Source organism: Caloenas nicobarica, chromosome 2 (genome assembly GCF_036013445.1).
Source record: "Caloenas nicobarica isolate bCalNic1 chromosome 2, bCalNic1.hap1, whole genome shotgun sequence".
Classification (NCBI taxonomy): domain Eukaryota; kingdom Metazoa; phylum Chordata; class Aves; order Columbiformes; family Columbidae; genus Caloenas; species Caloenas nicobarica.
In genome coordinates, this window is record NC_088246.1 from 63,865,639 (window position 1) to 63,890,405 (window position 24,767).

A 24,767-nucleotide genomic window follows, 5' to 3' on the forward strand; every position below is an offset into this window, starting at 1 on the left:
GCAGCCAAGTTCAAATCTGAGAGAATATTGGAAAAGTCTGGACAGAAAAAATATATTTAGTCTTCACAACCTCACACATACAGGAAGCAGAGCAGGATAGAAAGACAATCGCCCAAATCATGAATGCTTTAATGAATATACAATCCCATAGAAAGTAAGTCTTATAACTTGCAAGTTTTCTGCAGTCCATTCTACTCATTATAATTTTGCATTGTTTATCTGCCTCATTGAGATTCAAAGCTCAGCCAATCATGGGAAAGCAAAAGCAGCAACAAAAATATGCAGTGAAACTAAATGTTGCCTGCATCTTTATGACACTGGACCCCAGAAGCCTTAACATTTCACCCACAAACAAGTACAAGTATCTGAATCCTTGTCAGCCTTTGCCTAGAAATACTACAACATTGGTACACTCTCTTCCACTCAGTATCTTGGCTGACTGCATTCAGTTAAGGCCAGAAATAAAAGCCTGAATCTGCTTCTGAAAAGTAGACTATACCTTTGGGCACAGCCCTAAGCAAAGGTTGGTGTTTAACCTTCATTATGGGAGTGGAACTCACAGGAGGCACTATGTCCCAGAGACACACCTCAGAGGCAATCCATATATATCGTTTCCTCATTGCTTCAAGGCGGTAATAATTTACTACCAGTACAATCAACAGTGTTGGCCATCATCTTGGGGCATGTGTGAAGTAAGGCTTAGACTGTTTCTCCTCCATGTTTTCTGTCTGCCTCCATGCTCTGAGATGCTTGTGGATGTTGACATGGTAGGTAGCCTGTAGAGAGAAAGGAAAGAAACTGTGTATGAGAGGGTTATTTTTCCCCAATTCCTTATTAAAGTGCCTAGTCCAGATAAGTCACTGGAGAACCGAGCCTATGACTAAATTGATGTAGAAATTCTGGCCTCCACAAGACTTTTCCTTTTGGTGCTGTATATGAATTAGTTTTGCTGCTTCTTTCTAATTCATTTTTTACCTGGTTGTAGGCAAAGGAATAGAAGGCAGTATTTGCTGATGCAAAAGGGCTACCAAACAAGATCTGGAGGGAAGAAAAACATACTTATTCTGTTTGCTTTAATTATTTCATACGAATAACCTTAAAAGGAAGACTTCATATGCGGACTGCATATTAATTATATGTAAAAATAATTAAAATAGTTTGTAAAACCCTAGGAAAATATAACTATTGAAAAATAACAGAGAAAGGTTATAAAACATTGCAGACTCCACTAGAACATATGAAATAGTTTGAATCCTAAATGTCTTGCTTTAATTAAGATTTTTTTCAACCTTAGCGAGACCTACTATCTAGAAATTTGCTTTCCATGTAGTTTTTGTTTGCTTTCTTCCTTGCTTGGTTTCCACTTTGAAAGTAATTCTCCTGGACAAAGAATGCAAAGAAGAAAAAATTGCTTCATTTTTACCAAAAAGGCAGTATATGTGCAGTATATGTGCTTCACATTCTATCGAACCTGACGTACTTTGTCTTCATTGTGTTTTTTAATTTGCAATAGCCCACATACTTTGCTATCTTTAAGGTAAAGGATTAAACTTATTTGAAGGGGTGAAAGCAAACTATGATTTCCGTACTGTGCTCCTGTACCAAGTTGGATAAAGTTTTAGGGTAATAAGCCTTACAGGTGAACAATTATTTCCTATTTGCTTGAAGAAAAAGCTGACCTTAGGCTCCCTCTCTATCACATTTTTGCTGCTTGACAGGGTCAAACTAAGCTAAAGAACTGGTTTCTCCGGCTTTTTCCTATTACTGCAAGTTCTATTGGAACTCATAATCTGCCAGTAGTTTTAGAATTTCTCACTCTCCTGAACTCCCCTCTATACTAATTCTGATCTCAGCTCCTTTACAGACTTGCAGAATGTGTTCCTGGGGAAAATTTGGTCCAAATAAAATGGGATCTAAAATTCTCATTGCTTTTAGGCTTCATCCCAGTACATGTTATATTTAGGGAACATATTTAAACCCCAACTAATTTTTGAAATTCGTGGATACTGATCTTGTCCCATCTAGGTGTAGCTCCCTTCAAGAAGCAAGATATTGGCTCATTATTATAATTGTACATAAGGCTTTAGGCTTTCTTTTTACTGATCCTTTCTTTTTTTTTTTTCTTACCTTACACAGTTCTTTGACTCTTGAAGATAGCTGATGAGCTAAATAAAGAAGTGTGGGCATGAAATCTAAAGTATAGTGTAGCAGGATGTGTTAAGACTTCCACCTAACAACACATGGAAAACTACATGGTATGATATTATAGTTTAATTTCCTTCTAAATCTGTAAAAGGAATAGCGGAAGGGAACTAACTGGAATGAATAAAAGCTGATGTTGTTTTGCTTTATATATATGTGTGTATGTATATATTTGTACCAATACGAAACACATTTTAGTCTGATTGAAACTGCTGTCTTATCTATCATACAGGCTTCACTGCAACTGGATAACTAGTACAATTATGGCATTCAATAGTTAAGAAAGTGAACAGTAGCCAATAGGTGAAGACAGGCTTTATAATTAGGTAAGTTATAACCTTTTGATGATTATTTTGTTTTTCTGCATACCGTTGATCTCCATTGACAAAAACTGAGGAAGGTCACCTTTTGGGTTTTATTTTCAAGAGTTTACCAACTCAGCTGAAGTGGGAGAACTTATGAGCTTGAGCATTCCTGGGGTAGGACTATTCTCGACAAATGCACCCTCAGTTGAACCAGTTCTGAAACTTTTGAATTTCTAAATTTCTAAAGTAAAACACAGGGACATGACCCCTTTCTGAATGCACAATACATTACCATTGATATTCATGCGCAATATCTTAATTATGTTCATATCAGTGACCAGAAAAAGTGCAAAATACTCAATATTTTGGTTTCAAAGTCCCTTCAGGTATAAATCTAGCTACCAAAAAGCACAGCTGCATGAGTGGGATGTTCTTCCATTTAATTCTCTTCCTATAATCACCTAAATCCTTTCCCCATACCAGACCTGGTATGTGACAGGAAGCAATATTACTTTGCCTGATCTGATAGCACACAATGGACTGGTAACCTTAAAAACAAGGTTCTTCCATTAGGCAAATCATCAGATCACTGTTCAAACTCCAAAAAGGCAGCATTTTCTTTGTTGATTTGCCATCTTGAGATGAGCAGACATCAAAATCCAACCTATCGTTGTACGGCTTTAATGCTTTTCTCTTATAGAAAAGGACAGAGGGAGAAAAAAAACTGAATAAAATTATAAATACCAGTTTGCATTTTATGCTGAACATACGTATTAGGTTGCCTGCAACAATTAACATGCAGGGAAGCTTGGTGTCTCCATGAAGCACTACGCTTGAAAAGCAGTGGGATGGCAAATTAAAGTGGTAATAAAGGAAGGAATGTCTTCCAGGCAAGAGAACTTTACCTAGTCTATGATGCTGAGAATCTGGGCTCACACAGCAAGTGAAATCAGACTAGAATAGGGTGCATCTCTAATATCTAAGTGTTCTAAAGATAAGAACACTATAAAAAATTCCTTGCTAAATTTCTGTTTCTAACTTACCAGCCATGTTATCCCTAAAGTGATTAACCTAGAACTTGGGAATTTGACCTGTAATTCCACTAATGGAAACAGCAGTGCTCTGTATAGTTCTGTCTGGCTATCTGTCCTATCAGGACACAAATATCATACCAGTACCCAGTGGGGCTCTGTCAGGTTCAAATTTCAACATAAATTTACAACCCTCTGTACCATCTGTCTCTTCCTCATTTGGTAGTGATTTTTCTAAAGCGAGGCTAAATATCCTAGTGTTCTTGTTGGCTCATCTCTCATTGTCTGTTTGGATCTCTCAAATGTACAGGACGATGTGCTCTGTAAATTAAACTTTATTTTATGAGCACAGTAGGAAAGAAAACTAACAAATATCCCCTTCGTACAGACTAGTCTAACCCATGAATTCACTAATTAAACACTCTGGTGAATCAACAAATAGTTACAGGTCTGATCCCGCAGCCAGAGGTTTGGCTACTTAGACCATGGGACTCTCTTTGAGAAACCTGGTCTGCTGGGAGCTGATGGGGTTCATCTGTCAGAGAAGAGGAAGAGCATCTTCAGTCACAGGCTTACCAAGCTGGTGAAGTGGGCTTTAAACTAAACTTGCTGGGGGAGGGAAACCTCAATCCATCCCACTCCTACTAGTTTGATGTCAGTGCCAGCAATAGATGCCCAGGGCCAGGTCACAAGTCAGCAGAAGAGAACCTGAAGAGCAGCACAAAGGAATACCAGCCACTCCAGCCAGTAAGTCACCTTCATCAGGGGCCCAGCTTCAGTGCCTCTATGCAAACACAGGTAGCATGGAGAATAAACAAGAGGCGTTAGAGATGTGCACATGTTTGCAGGACTTGTGATCTTATTGGCATCACAGAGACATGGTGAGATGACTCCTATGACTGGAGTGTTGGAATGGAAGGGTATAGGCTCTTTAGGAAGGACAGGCAGATGAGATGAGGAGGGGGTGTTGCCCTCTATGTCAGTGCCTGGCTGGAGTGCATGGAGCTCTGCCTGGGGATGGATGAGCAGCTGATGGAGAGCTTATGGGCCAGTGACATTAGATGGGGAGTCTGCTCCAGGCCACCCAACCAGGAAGACCAAGCAGATGAGGCCATCTATAGACAGATAGGTGCAGGCCCACTTTCACAAGCCCTGGTCCTCATGGGGGACTTCAGCCACTCTGATAGCTGTTGGAGGACCAACAGACCAGGACATAAGCAATCCAGGAGTTTCCTGGAATGTGTTTATGATAACTTCCTTCTCTAAGTGATAGAGAAGCCAATGAGGAGAGGTGCTATGCTGGACCTTGTTCTCACCAACAAAGAGGGGCTGGGCGGGGGGGAATGTGAAGCTCAAGGGCAGCCTTGGCTGCAGTGACCATGAAATGGCAGAGCTGAAGATCCTTAGGGCAGTGAGGAAAGTGCACATCAAGCTCACTACCTTGAACTTCAGGAGAGCAGACGTTGGTCTCTTTAGGGATCTGCTTAGTAGAGTACCGTGGGATAAAACTCTGGAGGGAAGAGGGGCCCAAGAGAGCTGGTTAATATTCAAGGAACACCTCCTGCAAGCCCAGGAGCAAAGCATTCCAACAAAGAAGTCAGGCAAAAATGGCAGGATGCCTGCATGGATGAACAAGGAGCTCCTGGACAAACACAAAAAGGAAGCCTACAGAAAGTGGAAGCAAGGACAAGTAGCTTGGAAGGAATACAGATAAATTGTCCAAGCAGCCAGGGAGCAAGTTAGGAAAGCTAAAGCCCTGATAGAATCAAAATCTGGTCAGGGACATCAAGGGCAACAAGAAAAGCTTCTATAGGCACATTGATGATAAAAGGAAGACTAGGGAAAATGTAGGCCCTTTCCAGAAGGAAACAGGAGACCTGGTTACCTGTGATATGGAGAAGGCTGAGGTATTCAACAACTATTTTGCCTTAGTCTTGCACTGGCAAGTGCTCTAGCCACATCACCCAAGTCACAGGAAGCAACGGCAGGGACTGGGAGAATGAAGAACCACCCACTGTAGAAGAAGATCAGGTTCAAGACCATCTAAGGAGCATGAAGGAGCACAAGCCCATGGGACCTGATGAGATGCATCCACAGGTCCTGAGAGAATTGGCTGATGAAGTTGCTTAGCCACTATCCATCATATTTGAGAAGTCATGGCAGTCTGGTGAAGTTCCTACTGACTGGAAAAGAGCGAACATATGCCTCATTTTTTAGAAAGGAATACCTGGGGAACTACAAGCCACTCAGCCTCACCTCTGTGCCTGCCAAGATCATGGAGCGGATCCTCCTGCAAGCTATGCTAAGGCACACGGAAAATAAGGAGGTGATTGGTGATGGTGACAGCCAACATGGCTTCACTGAGGACAAATTGTGCCTGACGAATTTGGTGGCCTTCTATGACAGGGTTACAGCACTGGTGGATAAAGGAAGTTCAACTGACACCATCTACCTGGACTTGTGCAAAGCATTTGACACTGTTCTGCATGGCATCCCTGTCTCTAAATTGGAGAGACATGGATTGGACAGATGAACCACTTTGTAGACAAGGAATTGGCTAGATGGTTGCTCTCAAAGAGTTGCAGTCAACATCTCAGTGTCCAAGTGGAGACCAGTGATGAGTGGCATTCCTCAGGGGTTGGTATTGGGAGCAGCATTGTTTAATATCTTTGCTGGTGACATGAACAGGGGGATTGAGTGCACCCTTAGCAATTTTGCTGATGACACCAAGCTGTGTGGTGCAGTTGACACATTGGAGTGAAGGGATGCCATCCAGAGATACATTGATAGACTGGACAGGTGGGCCCATGAGAACCTCATGAAGTTCAGCAAGGCCAAGTGCAAGATCCTGCACATGTTGGGGCAACCTCAAGCACAAATACAGGCTGAGCAGAGAATGGATTGAGAGCAGCCTTGAGGAGAAAAGGACTTGGGGGTGTTGACTGATGAGAAACTCAACATGACCAGGCAATGTGCGCTTCAAGCCCAGGAAGCCAACTGTATCCTGGACTGCATCAAAAGAAATGTGACCAGCATGTCGAAGGAGGTGATTCTGCTCCTCTACTCTGCTCTGGTGAGAGCCCATCTGGAGCACTGCAACCAGCTCTGGGGCCCATAGCATGAGAAGGACATGGACCCATTGGAGAAGGTCCAGAGAAGGGCCTTGAAGATGATCAGAGGGCTGGAGCACCTCTCCTATGAAGACAGGCTGAGAAAGTTGAGGTTGTTCAGCCTGGAGAAGAGAAGACTCCAGGGAGACCTTCCAGCAGCCTTCCAGTATCTAAAGGGGCCCTGCAAAGAAAGCTGGAGAGGAACTTTTTACAAGGGCACACGCACACAGTGATAGAACAAGGGGTAATGGCTTTAAACTGAGAGACAGTAGATTTGGATTAGATATAAGGAAGAAATTCTTCACTATGACGGTGGTGAGGCACTGGAACAGGCTGCCCAGAGAAGCTGCGGACAACCCATCCCTGAAAGTGTTCAAGGCCAGACTGGATGGGGCTTTGAGCAACCTGGTCTAGTGGAAGGTGTCCCTGCTCATGGCAGGCGGGTTGGAACTAGATAATCTTTAAGGTGCCTTTCTACTCAAAGCATTCTATGATTCTATGGTAATTCCTGAGGTTTCTAACTCACAAGTTCTCTAATTCATAACTTGCAGCTCATAACTTGTAACTCATGCACCTATGTTCAAAATTGTTACCTAGCTGACAGTGAGAGTGCTTATCGTTTCTCTTCTGCCATGGTGCAGGCATCCCCTGTGTCCTACTGGGAAGCATGAAAGCCTTGGGAGTCCAGTTGGTGTTGGATCCACCTCAAAAACTTTTTGGGTAAGCTGATGTATCCATATCTTCTGGCTTGGAAGTTGGGTGTATTTCCATCAATTTTTTAATGGATTCTGAAGAAACTGCCAGACAATTGCTAATGCAAGGACTATGGCCATAGGAAACTGCAAGCTGTAGATGATTGTGGTTGCATAATGACCTTTGGCCATTTCTGGTGACCATATCCTGTATACTTGTTGCCCTTGCTTTGAGCTAATGGTTCTGCTCCCAGTGTACATCAGGATTTAACATAAGCTGGCTTAGCCAAAATCTGAGGAGGACCTGAGTGAACAGTCACACTCATTTTAAAATTTTGTGATCATTATTCTGCTGGCAATAGTAGGGCTACTCAAGGAAAGGTCTACAGGCTTCTCTACTTCAGACTTGAAAATTATTTGTGAACAACAACAACATAAAAAAAAAGTTCTGGAAATCATTTTTAGAAATCGAACTTCAGCAGAGGTTCTTCCTCTTTTCTGACAACCTGTATTTACTCTTTAGCATAGTCAAGCATATTCCACGCTAGCTTGACTGAATTTTGAACTGAAATTGTTTGAGAGCAAATAATTTGTCATCTCAAATTTGTCTAACAAGTTTGACACTTATTTCAGGTTTCTTTAGAAACAGAGTTTAGCAGTATGTAGTCTAATGAGTCATTTAATTAATTTTTCTTTTCATTAGCAATTGGTGTTTGTGAATGTAATACTTACACTGCTATATATGTTAGATGTAGATGATAATACAGGATTTTAACCAAAATACTTCAACAATTATATGTAACATTACTCCAGAAGAGCTATGCTCAAACTGTGCCTATTCTTAATGACTGTGAGCCATTCTGCAAGTGACTGCATTTTATAAATTCTCAAGCACAGAAGTTAAAGAAATGAGAAATTTGCATTAGAACATGTTCTTTCTTGATATAATACTAGTGTCTGCAGAACAGTTACTGTGCTTGCATTCTGCTTGTATAGCTAAATAAGGTTTTGTATTACAGTAAGTCAAATTAATATTTTTTTGTCACTCAAAAGGAGAGATCTCACTTCCTCTTTCCTCAGTTGAGAGCAAGGAGACAGAGGTCTCAGCTGCAACATGACACCAGTTTCCACACGCACACACTCTTCACGAAAGTTTATTATTACTGAACTTACTATTGTCGGAAAAGCTTATTGCTGGAGTAAGACACTGTGTTGTTATTGATTTTATTATCACACATCATGGCTATATAATTTTTGCATTAAAAAATACCATGTAAACTTGGAATAGCATAAACTTTGCTTAGTTTTCTTTTACAACAAATGTCCATAGCATGTAAGTTGATCCTGGGCAGTTTATTTTGTAATGTGCTTCAGGTAATCCAGGACAATACTGGTGATTTTTTCCTAAAAAGCAGGAAAAATTGCAAAATTTTGTGCTCATTGTAAAGAGCTTGGCTAGAGAAAATGAGAGGGAAAGAGTTTTTATTGGTAATGAGGGATCACTGTCAAAATCAACATTCAACACAGAAGAAACACAGTTAAACATAACCATCAAAGCACCCATTGTTTCCACTGGCTTTTTAAATAAACACACATAAAGTATGACAGTTAGAAAGATATTTAGCAATTGTGTCTCCTCAGGCATTGATAATAAATTTTAAGAAAGAAGCAAATGGGCTAAAACACCTCTGTTACCTTCCATCAGGTGACTCCTTAAAGCTTAAGTATCTGTAAGGGCTAGAGGTCAAGGTCAACTCTTGGTATCTCTTAAGTGCTGTATACAGTCTGAGTACAGCAAAACTACCATACTGTTTTCAGGGCAAAGAGCAGAGAACAGACCTGTGCTGAACACTGAGGAGATAGCAGGTTTCACCTTAATAAATTTAAGGTGGGCTCTGCCGTTTCCAGGATTGTGATAGCTGACTCAATGTTGTTTGTGGGGAAAAAAGAATAATTACTAATTTTTCAGCAGTGAAATGAAGCAGCATATTTCTTTTCAGATGCATTCCAGGAAACATCTGAATTCAAGTCTGAAATACAAGCAGACTTGGATTAGTTAGAAATGTTTTGCCCTTTTATCCCATATACCTCTGCTACATACATTCCACAAAACAAGGTGATAAAATCAGCATTGCAGTATAGAATACCTTTATGCAGCACAGAGTAGAGACTTAACAAGATACTTATGTTAATTCAACACTAACTAGCTAAGGGGTCAGCATTGTGGCCACCTCAGTGTAGAGCTCTGTTGCTGTGTAATTATACTTACTAGGAGGCAGGATATTTTACTGGGAGTGGAGTCTGAGGTGATGTAATTATATTGCTTTAGAAGCAAGGTTAGTATCTCTGTATGGCATTAAGCTCTGTAGGCATACCAGCTTAATCAGAACTAGTGCCAGCTTTGCTATGTGGAACTGCACTCTGTGATGGAGACATATCCAAAGTTTTGGGCTTTGGACAGAAGGATATGCTTTACAGTCAAAGTAAGATTCCATTGTATTGCACCATTATCTGAGTGAGTCTATCTGAAGTATGTGTCATTTATTAAGTGTGCCATAGAAAGCATCATGTTGCAAGTTCATCTCTGCTTGCTGTTTTAAGCAGTATTACCCAAACATTTAAAATACTCTTGAAGGAGTCAGGGACTCATTACATGTTAGAGAGGTCAGGTTGCATGTATGTGTTGGGAATACCCAATTTTTCACTCAGCATCAACTTACTCACAGTTGAGATAAAGCAGATAATTAAACGGGCACAGCATTTCAAAGGAATTGTCACAGTCCACTAACCCAGCACTTTATTTTGGTGAAATATATGAACCATCAGCCCAATGGAAATAAGAGAAATACAGACTATAATCAAGAAACTGATAAACAGAGAAGCAAACGGAGACATTCAAGTCAGAATAGTGATGTGAAGCAGCCCTCCTACCATTAAAACTGACAGAACTGTTGAGTAAAATCTGAAAAAGGGCTCACTGCTCAGTGAAAGAAACTTGGAACCTTTGATAGCAGATATAGCAAAGTACATTTCATTGAGTGCCCCTGGAGAGAAATCTTGATAATCTCTGTTGCACAAAGAGCCTTCTGCTACATGATGCAAAAGCATCATATGCAGCATGCAAAGCTCACAGGAAGTTGAAAACTGCTATTCTTTTTACTGCGTATTAAACATATGGTATATTAGCAGGTATTCACACTAAGAACATTCAAAGAACTATGCACAGAACGGCCAACTAACCCCAACACCTACTTTGTTTCTTTTCAGAGGGCATTATCCTGAAAAGATCTACAGTTTTGACTTTCAGCTCTATGGAATTCCAGTTTGACCATCAATATCATAATTTTCAGATGTGTAAAGGGTTTTAACCAGCAGATAACAGAATATTTCCATGTGGAATCTCTAGGTTGATACAGGATTACTTCACTACTATTTGACATTGCTGCAGACTTGGTAATGAAAAATCGAGCAGACAACAGAAAAGCCAGCAGCATACATATGTGCAAAACTACACAAGACCTAGATTTGAGTCTACTGGGCACACTCATGAAATGCTACAAACAAAGAAAAATAACCTGGCAGTAACAGATCAGATTCAAAATCAGTCAAGACATACACAAACCCCAATAATATCATGCATAAAGGGAATAGAATCAACAAAGGAAGAAGATTGCCCAGCCACTACCACATAAACAAAGACATAACTCAAGGAGGTAGCACGTCAGGTTTAAGAAACCCACTAGCAGCATTTACTAAGTTGTTTTATAATGCAGTAAAATAATGTATATTATGTTCATTATACTGTATTATATTTTAAATAACCTGTATAACCTATCTCTCAGAAGGACGCTTTTCTCTCATCATTAAATTGAGCTACAAGCAAAAGACATGGGTCACCCTTACACATTAGCTGTCCAGCTATTTATTTGGATTTTGCTAGAAAATACCAGTGAAGAACTAGTGGTTCAGAAAGTATTTAAGATCACTTTTCCATTTCCTAGATAAATTGCATAGTATCGCTCATCAACACCTGAATGAAAAATAATTTAAAGTTGTGTTTCATGAGCTAGGTTCTAGCACTACACATATGACTACATGCAATAAACTATTTTTAAAATACTGAACAAATTCTTTTTTGCAAGGTGATACGTATATCATGACCTGTAAACATTATTTTATCAATATTGAGCTCTTCTGAATAGAAATATTTCCCATCTGTACACAACACATCGTGAACTTTTAGCCAAATTGATGTTATAATACATTGGAATTTACAGTCCAATTAAAAAACAATTAAAACAATTAAACAATCTAGGTGTCCCAGTGACATGTTTCTGTCTCTACCTAAGCCTATATTTTATTCAGCATAAACTACAAGTCCCTGGGATAAAGAGCATCTATGATTGCCACATCAGATGAGGATACTTAAACTCTGTATTTTTACAAAATGAGAAGCTGAGCGATACTCTTACTTAGATCTTACATGGAATTTTTTAATGTGCTATGGAAAGGGTTCTTAATCATTATAATTTGAAAATCAAGATACAATAAGGTAAAGCGGATTGCCTAAACTCACTGAGTATCTCAAAAAATGAGCTGAGACCACAACCAGCCCTGCTCCCTGCCCCAGCCATTGCTTCTGAAACTACAGGCCCTAGGGAGAGATGGCTGTAACAGGGGCATGCCCGTGGTCTGGCAGTTCTGTGCTGTCAATGCAGGAGCAGGTCCCTGCTATTTAACTGAATGCAGGACATGTGACAGGATACAGGACATGCCACAGGATACCATGTGATCAGACGCGAGGCCCGAAACCACATCCCTCTGCTGTTACTATGCACCTTGGGAAAGCAAGCCAAGGTGTTTTGGTAAAATTATGTCAGCTGAAAAGCTGTGTCTAAAAAAACCAATTGTTTTTACCTTTTCTAAAAAGCCACCACACTTCAGCCAGCTTTAAAAACTAGATGCCTTTGACGTCTGAGTTTAAGCATCAAAGCAGAGTTACTCTTCTACAGTACACACAACTGGGAAAAGCTAAACTATCTAAGTGACCTCATGACAGCAGAACTGTGCGATTTCCAACACTTCCAAAAGATAAAAAGCATTAAAAAACCACACACCATTGTTCTCAGTTTGAATGAAGTAAACACACACACACACAAAAATGGTCTGTAAACAAAGAGAAAGGATTTCCCGCAAGTTAGGTGGGGTATTCAAAGCTTGTAACTGAATCGAATTGAGCCAAAAATGGAAGATTTCTAGGGTCATTTAAACTCTCATATAAGGGGATGTATCTGTGTGTGCACATATAAGTAAAATAATATTTCCTACTTCTTAATTATTGCAGAGGATATAACAGTGTTTGCACAGCAGCAGTTTCCTGTTGTTGATATTTATATATTTTCTTTTTGTAAGTATTAAACTCTGCAGCAGGGACAGTCTTGGTTTTACTGTCTGAAATACTGAATGTGTTACCAATTGTCCTAGCAGACAACATCAAATTATATTCCTGATACTAGAAATTAAGAACATAGCCATTTTAATATTTTAATCAACAGATACTGTGGTCTCAAGACTGTATCCTGTAGCAATTCGTGTGGCTTGCACTGAAACCCTCAGAAAATATTGTAGATCAGGAGAAGCTAGTCTGTGAAGTCTTAGCAATGATGAAATGTAGTTAATGAGAAAGTTTTAAAATGCATTATTTTTTAAGCTAGTTAAACACACATGATAAATAGAACTAATATGTATCTTTTAGAAGGCCTTTTAGTATATGGGAATGATAACTTCCTGAAATATACGAGAAGACAACACAGTAGGGAAGAACGTTATCTAGCAAAGACGGCTTATACCAAACTTACCAGTCCTCCCCTTCCCAAACCTAATGCCTTCCATTTGCAGCTGACTGACAAATTTCCAGAGACTTTCATCAAGTTCCATTGTGGGTGAAATGTTTCCATTAGGATTCAAAGTTTCTGCTAGGAGAGAAGTCAGGGCTGCTGGATCTCTTCTGCTTAGCAAGTACCAAATTAAGATGTTCTGATTCAAAAGCACGTATTTTATGCAGCGAATGCTGAAAAGGGCTTTGGCTCTTGTTGAAGGATGGAAAAATAAAGGTCAAAACCTCAAAAGTTCTCATGAAAAAAAAAAATATCAGGTTTGGTCAGTTTTGTTAAGCTTGTATAGTTTTTGGAATTATGATGCTTATAATTAAATAAAATTCAAAATCTTACATTTCACATTCACATAGAGATGTAGAGAGATGAAATCTTTAAACTCTAATGTACTTCTAATCTGTGTTGCACCATTGTGAATATGTCAGACTTACAGTTAAAGAAAAACACTAATTTATTATCAAGCAGAAGTCCTTGGATAGTTTTGATTTCACAAACTAAGTGAATTACTTAACAATTTCAACATATTTTAAAAATTTTAAATAAAACAACCTTTTGTTCTATTGGTAAGAAAAAAAAAAAAGGCAGGAATTTTCATCTGAAAGGATACAATTTAGTGACTTGTCTTCATACCTGTCAAATCTGTTCCTTTCAGGAGTCAGAGTTTGCCTGAAAGCTGTCTCAGTTGTTTGTTTGCTGACAGAAGACCATACCCTCACAGTTATATTAACTGATTAGTGAAATACCTTATTTTACTGAGGCAAAAGTTCCTTCATCCCACCTGTCATTTCACTAAGTCTGCAACTGTTGTCAGCCAAGCTTTCACTTGTGTAATGCCTGTTGAACCTGCATTCAAACTGAACAGCACAGTCCTGGAAGCCAATGTCAAGCTATGAAATATCCCAAGTGAATTCTCTGTGGTCAAGAAAAAAATGGGATTAGATAGGCTTCAGTTCCATTTGCGAAGACTACAGGAACAAGACAGCTCCTCTGGCATAGAAATTATCAGATTCCTGTCTCAACCACAAGCACTTCCAGAGTTCTTGACAATGAAGGAGGAACAACACTGTCTTAACTACTTTTCACACTAGACGGAATGTGCCTGACTGTATTTTTAAAGAACTATGTGGCAGTATGTGGACAGTGGACTGTAAACATTGTAATTTGCACATATATGAGTTTCAATACTGATTGCTTACATCTGCTGAAAAATGCCATAGTAAGGAGCAGGAGACAATATCGGGAATGTAGACTCAGCATGGTGTCCTTGACTGCCTTCCAATCACTTACAGACCATAATTATTTGTTGGTTATGCCCGGCAGCACTCTGGTACGTGTATGTCCTTTCTTCATGTGAAAAACTATTAGACGAAAACTCTGAAAAACTTTGTAAAGGTTTTTGCTGCTAGAGCCTGTTCATTAAGTTTCCACACCTTGGGGCTAGCTGGATACACATAATGACATAAATAACCCATCTTTTTATAACATTAAACTTCCTGGAGCTGCCATAGAGTGATTTAAGGGCAAAGAAAAAGAATCAGAATTAATTCTTCAAATTACTATATAAGGAAATGCTTTTATGGCATTTTTGCATTTATGGCATTCCTGCACTAAGGCAGGAATTTTAATTCTGATTCAAACAAAGTTATGTTTATCACACAGCCAATCATTGGAATATAAGGAACTCTGTCTTCCCTGGAGCAGTATATTTGTTCACATGCTCCATATTAGAGTTTAAAGTTCATAGTAAAACAAGCTCAGATGGGATAAAAGGTATGAATGATAAGATGCTGCTCAGTCAGCTCATTTTGCCCAAAAAAGACTAGGCAGTGTTAATACAAACAGGTCTGTAAACAGATTTTAGAGGCTGTAACTAGGAACAGGAGCTAGCTGGCTCCTAGGAGCCAACTACTCCTGCTCAGGGGTAGTAACTTACTTGCTTATCTCAGTAGCTAAGTGATTTACATGAAATGCATGGGTTTATACACCGAGAGAAACACTATCATCCCCAGGTCAAGCAGTGCACTCCAACGAAGTTTGCATGTATTCTAAACATCCCTGACGGGAAATCAAGATGTGCACGCACATGTGATAAACACTCACATAAACTGGTAAAGGTCAATCTGCTGTGGCAGTGGATAACTTCTCAGTGCCTACCAAAGTTTATGTTCTCTTTGTGTTCCACAAGCTTAACAATATCAGAGTCAGGAAGGCCAGACATACCCAATTGTAGTCTAGAAGCCAAAGGCATGTCATATTTTCAGTCTTGCAACAACTTAAAATATACAGCTTTCACTAGAAATATGACTTTGACAGTGCAATATTTATCCAGATTGCCAAGCTACACTGCACCTAGCACTGATTGAGCTGTAATGGAGCAGGGTCACAGCAAATCATTTTGGCATCTTGGGCAACTTGCCATGTCTTGCCTAGGACCACTTTTGCATTTCATAGGCCTGTTTTGAGAAGATACTCAGTTTTAGGCCAGGTTGGCACAAGTTTTCTACCTCCTCTCTCGAGATCAGAGAAACAAATCTTTAGCAATGTGTCCGAAACAGTAGGAGTGATCTATGTTTGCTGCAGATGTGGAAGATAACTGTGTGAGAGTGAAGAGGCTGTTCAGGAGACAAAGCTGTCTAACTTGTCCAAAAGCAGACTTTGCCTTTACAATTGCAGTCTCCATATGGAAATGACTTATTACAAGATACTGCTCACCAGTAACCCACCTTGCCTCTGTCATGCTTACCAGAAGTGGATGGAGCCTGTGTGTGATGCGTGTGATGTGTCTGTGACCATTTACGCTAGATTCCACTAATTTTTTTGATGTCTGACATCAGTTGTACAAAGCTTGTTGTGTGCACTCCTACTGCCTGGTGGGCCTGACCAACCATACTTACATTACAACTTCATTCAGCCTTGAAGCTCCTCAGTCATTAGCCAAGTTTCTCTTCTATTGGCCTTACTACTATTTGGGTTTCATAACCATATTTCTTTTTCAAAGTGAAGTCAGGCAGTCTGGAGCCAATTGTGATTAACAGAGATAGCTGTTGCCAACATATAAAAGTGGAGAATAACTTGTGAATCAGTATCATCTGCAAAGCAAAGCAGTGGGTTTGGGCTCAGTAAATACTAATCACTAGCAGGCCGAAGGAAATGACACGACACAGCAGCAGAAATACAGGATCTCAAACCCACTTTCTTAGAACTCTCTGCTTAGTGTGTCCTGTAGCTGCAGATATTACCTCCCATACATGAGAATGACCTCAAGATAGAAAATCATGTGACAGTGGTTTTTTTACCACCCTGGTGACTACTAATTCATTTGGCATATAAGTAGCTCTGTAGGGCTGTCATAGTAGAGACGTGACTATCCAAGAATAGTACAACAACCTAAGCTGTATCTTTTTTCTATTTTGACTGTTACAAATGGTTTTACATAACTGGTATTCTCTAAATCAGAGAAGGCTATTTATTGTACAAATGTTTGTTGTTTTTTTTATTCTATACTCTGACGTTCATAAACAGAGAAAAATATTTCTCCATGGTGTGTGTTTGGTCTGCATACGGAAAGTTCACCTACAGTAATACATAATACACTGGCACATCTAAAAGACTGAAAGATGAGAATTACAGAGAAAAAAACATGTTCCTTTTGACTGCTGCTTGATGTGTTTTGCAGAAGCTCAGGAGATCAAGAAAGAAATAATCTTGCATAAGACAGTAGGAGAAAAGCAAGCTTGGTAAGTCAGAAAGGAGAATTCAGTAGAATGATACAAATTCAAAAAATGAGGGATGTATTGTACTCATACACTGGTACTAATATCAGCTTTTCATCAGTATACACTTTTTTCACAAAGGACATGTCTTAGGAATGCTACATGTCTTCTTGGATCAGTGTATTTGTATCACAGTTCAATCAGATTTAATAAGTGTTATCACATTTAGTGTTATTTTCGCATGCATAGTTTGCAAAACAGTTCTTGTAACAAGGTTGGACTTTCCGTGTTATTTTAGAGTCACTGAATATGTGATGATGGTGATATAAAAGGAGCATCCATGATCCAGAACAGTGAGAAGAAAAGGTCAACACTTTTTTTATTCAACATATACCAATACCAAAAAATTAATACTATTCTTATAAAAATCTTGGCCTAGGCTTTCATAACACTATGTACATTCAAAAGACTACTTTGCTATGTATTCCAAGAAAGTTGTTGGCCTTTACAACATCATTCACTATCCTCTCCCTCTCCCCATCCTTTCTTTTTCATGCCATTAGAGCGAGAAGGCAAAAAGCAGAAAGCTTGCTTCCTCATGTGCATTGGTACTCCCCAGGTATGATATGAAGCATCACAATAAAAAGTGGTTGCCCTGCCAACCTGGAGGAATGGATGACCACTAACAAGCTTGCTGTTCCTGTGAATGTTGTAAAGCAAATAATGACTGCATTAGTGTGAAGCTGAGTTAGGTGTGCTCTTTCCTCCTCTCCAAGATATCACTGAGTCTCTCTTCTCTATACATCTTTCTTTAAAACAGTCACCTGGATATCACCTTTTTCAGGGAATTAAGGGTCAACTAGGCAGAAGTGATGAAGAAGAACCATGACCAGGGACACAGAGTGGGACACTGTTTCTGTTGGTATCTACTTACAGAAATAGGGAAGTGGTAACAGGTGGTGTGCAGTACAGCTGAATGGCAGTCAGGGTGCAGCCAAGGTGGTAGGAAAGGTACTTAATCCATGAAACAAAGAAAGGGTGTAAAAATGTGTTAGTGTCATTAAGTTATTTAAACCTCCCTGCCCATCTATGCTGAAGTTGTATTCCACTGTATCGATTTCTATTTATTGGATTTGGTCCCATGCATGGGCTTTGTCCTCTGCTTGTGGTTCAGGCTGATTTTTCAGTGTTTTCCAGGGTCTTGTAGTTCTCCATGTTTCCATCAGCGTTAATGAGATCCAATGTCTGACATTCTTGTATTTGTGTTACTGAAACTGCCATAACATAGTTAGCAAGATACTACCAAACTTTCCATGGAAATAGCAGACCATGGTAATTCTCTTCCAAATTTATTTATGAGTTATTTAGTAAAACCAGAATTCATCCCATGTATTCCTTCAGCTGTATAATGGTGGGTGTTCATATAACTGCAGATCACTTAAAGTAATGCAGATCATTCTGGTGAAAAAAAGGTTTCCACTCCAAGCTTCTCAGTATATGACCCAAGCCAACATCATGTATGGCAGATGAAGCACCAAGAGCTCTGGTTTGTGAACTCCTTATGAATCAGGCATGACCATGTAAAAGTCTTCAGATCAATGTTTAAATAGCACACTAGCCATCTCTCTACTGTGATTCCAGGACAGAAGAGGCAACGTGGATGAACAGAAAGCTTAGAAGCAGCAGAACATGGTAGAAAAACAGTGACAGGTTTTGACAGTCTTGCAACATGACACGTTTCACAATGTAAAATAATCCATAATGGTTTTGGTGCAAGTAAACTTATTATTTAAGTAAAGTGCCGATCATAAAAGCACAGATGATTTATGATAAAGCAGTCTAATCTGGATGTAAGATGTTGTAAAATGAACCAACTCAAGGTAACACACAACAGCTTTCAAATGTAGAAAAACTCGACTTCAGAACTAAGCATGCTCTGAGATACATTTGTCCTTAACCTTTGGAAGCCCTATAATAATTTTATTAGTTTTCTGCTGTCATGTAATTCTGAGCAAACCAACAGACTCAAAAGGAAAATAGTCAGAAAGGATTTCACATTAAAATATGGAAAACAAGTAACACACTTGTAACATACATAACTACGTGTCAGCTACACGTTAAATACCTATCTATGAACATGAGTTTTAATGCTTTATGTTTAGATAGTGTACTACAAATTGTGTTCATTTATCAGCCAATAAGCAGCTACTGCCATCTATTGAAGAAATTATTAAAATACATAAATTACTTTATACTGTCAGCAAGGGATCTGAAATACAATATCCCTTCTGGAAATAAGTGCTCAGTATTTTATCACATATGAAAACTGTTACAAGAAAATTATCAGAGGCCATTAGCATAGATATAGATTACAGGTAAGGAATGAGGGTATGGACTAGTAACCTCAAACTGCTGAGATACCAGATCATAGCCAGTGACCGCTCACCAGCTAAACTGTGGTAACTGAGTATGTGGGTGCTCTCACCCTCCCCTAAAATACATTTTGGGAGAAAATGTTATATCTCAAATCCTACTTTAAGACATGTTGAAAGCCAGGAAAATAAGATTAATCTCTCTTAATTTTAGAGATAATGTGAACACTCTATTCATCTACAAGATCCCCTTGTACACAACGGAAAGTCATTAATAGGGTTATTCCTACAACTTGTCTTAGATATCTGTCTTACGAGATGAATTATCATGTGGAGAGGTCTGTCTTCACAGATTACAAAGAGTTTAGACTTGAAGACCCAATTCCCAATTTTGAGATGCCTTGGTGTAAGATAAGGTAAAGTGATATGCACTGCTCCCCAAAAGTGAGTTTCTGTTCCCTTCTGCCTATAACTCCCTCATCTTCCTGTCTCCAGCTTGTCCTATGCCTTCTGCTGTCTGTGGTGGATTTTGGACCTTTCCATGAGTGTCTTTAACTGAGTAAAGTAACAGAAACCTGTCTTACCAAGAAAGATGTCACTTTTCTGCCTTGCCAGTGAGTTATAACAGCTCAGAGGAGAGTCTGACAGGCACCAGACCTGCACAAAGAAAGGCACAGGAGTATGTGACCTGGAACAAGGGAGGACAGAGCAAAGCAGGGCAAGAGAAAAAAACCTGTAAGATATGCTACCTTCAGAAGCAAGAAAACATCTGATCTGCTCTGCCAGCTGTAAACCTTGAGATTCACAATCTGTTTTCACAGAAATCATTTGAAAAGGTCAGTCTAGAAACGTCATTTCTTTCCTCACAGTTCAATTGCCTTTTTTAAAATTCAGAAATGTAGGCAATTACTTTAAGAAAAGATTAAAGGCTGTATGTTACACTTAGTATACATCTGTATACAAAAAAATAATACATCCAGAAAGTACCTGGACAGAGAAAACTGCAAATAAAGTTGGTGGTTCTCTTTCCAAAAGTAACACTGAGTTGCTCATTTGTCAAGAGTACACCTGGACCTTGGGTGCTCACTGAGTGTTAACCTCCACAGAGGTTAATTTTTGACATCTACTCTAGGGCTTGAGTAGAAGTTTGGTACTGAAGTTCAAGATAGTGATCCAATGAGCCCAACAGCCACTGGTCAAAAAAAAATGAATTACATTTCTTAAATATGTTAGTACCTATCTAAATATGTTAGTACCTATATCTTGCACTACAAAATTCCTTACATGGCTAAACATAAGTTTTTACAGATAAACACCTGTATAAATTTGCTTTGTGTTTTAAATGTCATTTATTTTCAAATTTTTTTGTAAGTCTGTACTGTACAGACATGTAACACTTCTAAGTTTAATACTATTATAGTTCAAAAGTTGAATCCAAATGTATCAATTAAAGAACCTGCAGGGAAATTAGAAAACACTACAGACACACTGTTCTTAACATTATGCTCTGCAAGTCAATAAGACTATCATCAGAAACTGGAAAAATACACTCAGAATGTAAATTTATACAAAGAAATGTTGCAGTATCCCAAGTGTACAGTAACTCAAGGAAATCAAGCACTTGATCAAGCTCCATGACGCTCATAAATTGGTTTCTTTTTGGCTATGACCAGAAAGTTTTCAGTTGTCAACCTTACACACAAGAATCTGATTATGTTCTTTGATTTTTTTTCTAGAACACACTTTGAATTTTCTGATCAGGCTTAATCAGGACCTTGGTTTTGATTGAGAAAAACCCAACTAAATGTCCTGCCATGGCACTGACTGAATACCAACTGAAAGAGAAGAGCACCACCTGCTGAGTAATCATCACTCCTTGCTATAACATTTAAGGATATTTGGAGATTTCCTCACCAAGTTCAAATCCTGCCTGATCTTTATTCATTATCCTAAAAACACCATAAACACCCCAAGGTAAAATACAATTGTATGAAATTATTTCATGTAATTTCATTTGCAAAACATAAAACATTGAACACAGCATGCCTCTAAGTGTTCAGATTTGAGATTTAATGCTAGATTATTTATACTTGTCATAACTGTCAAGTGAAGCGACATTACAGTAACAAGCAGGTCAGTTACAATGTATTACAGCTCAAAATCTTCCTAAATCAGCATGCTGGCTTGACTGAAAGCAAGTTAATTTTCTTTATGCAATTAGAAACTTTTCTTTTTCGAAGCTAGCACCATCACTGTTTGGATTCAGTTTTGAGAACAAGAAGATAACACCCCTGGACAGCGTTAATGTTTTTCTTCAAGTAACTTTCCAGTGTCTTTGAGTTGGAACAAACAGAATGCAAGAACTTACTGTTATCTTAGTTGTTGTCTGGGAGCCAAGGATTTTTCTAAGGTCTCTGCCTCCAGGTGCAAGGCAGCTGGGAATTGGGGGCATAAATGGGGCAGATCTTGACTAACATCCAGAGTGATCAATAATATTCCAGGCCATTAGCATCAGACTTTTATTTTCCAGCCAGGAAGAGCGAGACAGATCTGTTCTGCTACTAGTCTGTTTTGGTGGAATTCCATTTGGAAGTTCTTTTAGGTTGGCCTTTTGCTGTTCTGCTGTTTTGCAGAGGGTCTCTGGGCCCTTCTGCTGTTTACTCTCCCTCTCTGGGATTGGCTGTTTGGGACCAGGGTGCTCTCTCTCTTCCTGAGACTGGTTGCTCAGCATAGACAGAGCTCATGAGGAATTGCTTTGAGTATCTTTTATTTCCATTTTATATATATTTTGGTAGTAGTAATGTTGTATTAGTATTATTTTGTTATGAGTGTTTATGTGTTTATCTCACTCCATGAGTTTCTCCCTTCCAACTCTCTCCTCTGTTTGAGGGGGCAGTGAGGGGAGTGAGTGAGCAGCTATCCTGGTTGTGATTGCCAGCTGGGGTTAAACCATAATAGTTAAAAATATTAAGGAAGCCCAGCAAGTTAAAATGTGTTTTATTTTCTATGCACTTTTTCAGAACATAATTCCTTTTTCATCACCAAGAAATAAAAATACTTCATAGTTTACAAAGGGTGGCAAATGAGTTCGCTCAACAATAATTTGCCTACATGTGACAAAAGGACGACTACTGCAAAAATTCCACACTGGCTGGCAGATGGCAATAGTTTCTAAGTATTAACAGCATTTTCATAGAATCACGGAATAGTTTAGGTTGGAAGGTGCCTTTAAAAGTGATCTAGTCCAACACATCTTCAGTCAGTGCAGATCGTGACCGTTCCCGTTTCACTCACAGAAATCCACACAGGCAGCCAGTTTCTCCTTCTGTCCTTCCTCCTTCGTTATTGCTTCCACAACGCAACGGCCCAGCCCCTCGCTCTCCAAACATTTAGGGCCGAGCACACTCTGTCCGTGCCCTGCAGGGCTGGTTGCGTCACGCCCGCGCCTCTCCTCTGCTCTCCACCCTGAAGCCTATCCCAAGCTCTGTTGCTTAGGGGCACCATCGGGGCTCCGGCTCCGCTTCCAAGCACCACCGCCGCTGCCGCATCCAGCCCGGTAGGTCCTGCACTTAGAGTAGCGCAGGCGAGCTCCAGCTGACCTCCTGGTGCATCACTCCGGGGTTGCGACACGCTGCGCCGTAGCCGGCGGCCTTCCAGCCGCTGCACTTCTGTGCCTGCAGAAGCCGCTCCGCAGCTCCAGGCCTGGGGACACCTCCTCCCGCTGCGCACGCCCTCAGCGCAGGGAACAAGGAGCTCCCCCACCTCAAGCGCGGCGTGGACGGGAAGCAGCGGCAGCGAAGCAGCGCAACCCTACAGCTGCAACGGCAGCGGGCAACCGTCGCCAGCATCAGAGCCCAGGACCGCGCCCACCCGCGTGCTGCCAGAGCTGCAACGCACTCGGCGCTGAGGCAGCGACAAGCCGCACCCAGCATCTCGCGCCCACTTCCGTTGTTCCCTCCGCCGTGGTCACGCCTCCGGCAGGTTGCGATTGGCTGCAGAAAAGGGAATTAGCGGAGGGCTGGACGGCACCTGTCGCGTGTTCCACGCGGGGGCGGATGGAGCGCTGAGACAGGAAGAACAGGAAAAGGAAGAAGTGTTCTGGAGTGCATCAAGCACGGCATTGCCAGCCGATCGAGGGGGATGATCGCCCCGCTCTACTCTGCACAGGTGCGGACTCACCTGGAGCACTGTGTGCAGCTCTGGGCACCACAGGATAAAAACGATATAAAGCTACGGGAGAGTGTCCAGAAGAGGGCTATGAAGTTGGTGAAGGGTTTGGAGGGGGAGCCGTATGAGGAGCGGCTAAAGTCACTTGGTTTGTTCAGCCTGGAGGAGACTGAGGGGAGACCTCATGGCGGCTACAGCTTCCCCACAAGGGGAGGAGGAGGAGCAGGCACTGATCTCTCTGGTGACCAGTGACAGAACCTGAGGGCATGGCAGGAAGATGTGCCAGGGGAGGTTTAGGTTGGACATTAGGAAAAGGTTCTTCCCCCAGAGGGTGGTGGAGCCCTGGAACAGGCTCCCCAGGAAGGTGTCACGGCCCCAAGCCTGAGAGTGTTCAAGAAGAGACTGGACAATGGCCTCAGACACATAGTGTGAATTTAGGGGTTGTCCTTTGCAGAGACAGGAGTTGGACTCGATGATCCTTGTGGGTCCCTTCCAACTCAGGACATTCCATGAGGAAGGAGGGGGACGGTCCGCTTGCCGTACTGGCACCTTGGCAACTGCCTCGCAGCCCCGCGGGAGGGGGCGGAGGAAGAGGAACGGCCGTTGGAGGCGGGGGTTCTCCCTCCCTCCTTGACAGCTCAGTCCGCTGGTCGCGAGGAGGATTCGCTCTGTGGGGCCCGAGCGCGCTGGCGTTCCCGCACCGCTGGCCACTGAGGCGCTGGTCGGGCCTCGGCCCTGATCGCTGCCGCTTGCCTGTGAATCGGCGGGAGTAGTCTGTTACCCTACTGCTAATCTCTGACTCGGCGTCGTCTGAAGGTAATTTGCACTTCCTGTATCCTCATTCACCGGTGATAAAGTAAAAGATAACTTCGTACTGTCTTAGTACTTCCTTTATTCTTGCTCGCTGTAAATTTGAGGGACAGCCATTACTGTAATATAGTAAAAGTTTAACTGGTGTCACTTTTCCCTGATCAACAATTCATACAATAACAAATGACTTCACAGTGCCTTATGTCAGAAGAGCATTTAACTCAGGTTTGGTTTTTTTGCACCATATTCTCCAAATACTTAGTCATAGGCAGTGTTCTGTGTTTTGCCTTTAAATGCAGTTAGTAAATGCTACTCTCAAGAAGAAGAAAATGCAAATACTGTTCTGTTGATCCAGAGTCATCAGAGAAAAAAACCAAAGAAACAGACAAAACCCCAAACACACAAGAACACTCTCTCTGATTTGTAAGTGCCGTGTACACTACACTAGAATAGCTATAGTTTGCTGATTGG

General features: G+C 40.6%; 1 protein-coding gene across 4 annotated transcripts in view; it reads right to left on the reverse strand.

Annotated features, from left to right (window-relative positions):
• Positions 1 to 759: 759 nt before the first annotated feature.
• TPPP (tubulin polymerization promoting protein) overlaps positions 760 to 24,767 on the reverse strand; it is a 109,296-nt gene continuing 85,288 nt past the window's right edge. For 2 of the 4 annotated variants that reach the window (XR_010605732.1, XR_010605729.1), the window contains one exon: positions 760 to 776. The gene's annotated coding sequence lies outside the window, so the exon portion shown is untranslated. Of the gene's footprint in view, positions 777 to 24,031; positions 24,391 to 24,767 lie in introns of those variants that run through there. The other 2 variants (XR_010605731.1, XR_010605728.1) reach the window with 2 other exon arrangements.